Source organism: Lathyrus oleraceus, chromosome 4, assembly GCF_024323335.1.
Source record: "Lathyrus oleraceus cultivar Zhongwan6 chromosome 4, CAAS_Psat_ZW6_1.0, whole genome shotgun sequence".
Taxonomy (NCBI): domain Eukaryota; kingdom Viridiplantae; phylum Streptophyta; class Magnoliopsida; order Fabales; family Fabaceae; genus Lathyrus; species Lathyrus oleraceus.
Genome location: NC_066582.1, coordinates 60,311,488 through 60,312,955, shown reverse-complemented (window position 1 = coordinate 60,312,955; position 1,468 = coordinate 60,311,488).

The following is a 1,468-nucleotide window of genomic DNA, read 5'->3' as shown; positions in this document are numbered from 1 at the left end:
ATTTTAAGTTGATATCTCAAGCTTTCCAATGCATTTGATCCCACCTCAAAATCATGAAAAATGAAAGAGTTATGTCCTTGGGAAGTTGACCCAAAATTAGGGTTTCAGTCAAACTGACCTATAATGTCTTGGAATGGATGATGACCTTCCAAGCTTCAAGTCAATTTTTGATGAACATGAAAGTTGTTCATATGGTCCTTAAGAATATGTTTGATCTTGGGATAATCTCCATTTGACAAACACATCAAAAGTTAGGTCTCAGTGTATTTCAAAATAGTTAGATGAATTGACTGATCAACTTCTCAAGTCCAAACCTCATATCTTGATGAATTGATGATTGAGGATACTCAAATAGGTTCAAATATGCATGAAATGATGAATTAAATAACTTACCTTGATTTCATTTGACCATGGGTTGAGGTTGCTTCATGAGCAAGGCACAGTTGATGAATAGATGAATTAGGGTTTCCTTGGGAAACAAGCCTCAAACCCCTTGATTTGCTTTGATCAAAATGATGAATTGAGATACTTGGGAGGCATATTTGATGGATGAGGGCTTTGGGAACCATTTCCATGCTTGCTTTTATCTTCTCTTGGCCATATCAATGCACATATAATCTCCTAGAAGCTTTGGATCTTGTGACTACTGAAGCTACAAACAAAAGATGTTAGTGACATATTTTTGTGCTTTTGGTTAGTAAATAAAAATGAGAAAAGCAATAATATACAATTCAAGCATGCTTGGTGATCTCAAACCAACTCAAAAGATCCCACCTAAAGGTAAGGAGCCAAGATGCTTATGATCCTTGAGGCAATGCAAATGTAATGTTATGATGCCATGAGGGATCTTAGGTTCAAAATTGGGGTCTTACAGATGCTCCTATTTAAGGTCATTCTAGCCGGAGAAGTGAAGGTTAAAATCTTCATCTCGACGAGGTAGTACTCTGTGGAGATATGTGTCCACAAAGAGCAAAGAAATCAGGAGAAACTGATCATCCATGTGAGTAATACACTCAATGGGACAGAGAATCTGGGGACTCTAGTGGGGAAAAATGTGTGAGCAGGTCACAACTTGAAATTGCTGAGAGACACGAAGGGATTCACTAGAAAGACTCGAGCTGACTCAGGGATGCGTGTATTGGGGAATATGCCAATACAGCGAAAATTATCCTCAAAGGACACTTCGGATAAAAATCTGGACTCAGATGGGGAATATCCACTAAGGGAGTCCACTGGGGAATGTCCAAACAGGACTCATCTGAGGAAACAACAGGATGAGGTATTACCGGTTACTAGGTAATAAGCTCAAGGAGACATGTGATCAAAAACACCGGTATAAGGGTGAGAGAACAACATGCTCGGGGAAAATGAATATCTAAGACCGGTATAAGGGTGAGAGATATCAAATATCCAAATCATCTGAGGAAGACCTAAAAAGGTATATTTCGACTCAGGAAATCTGACTCCA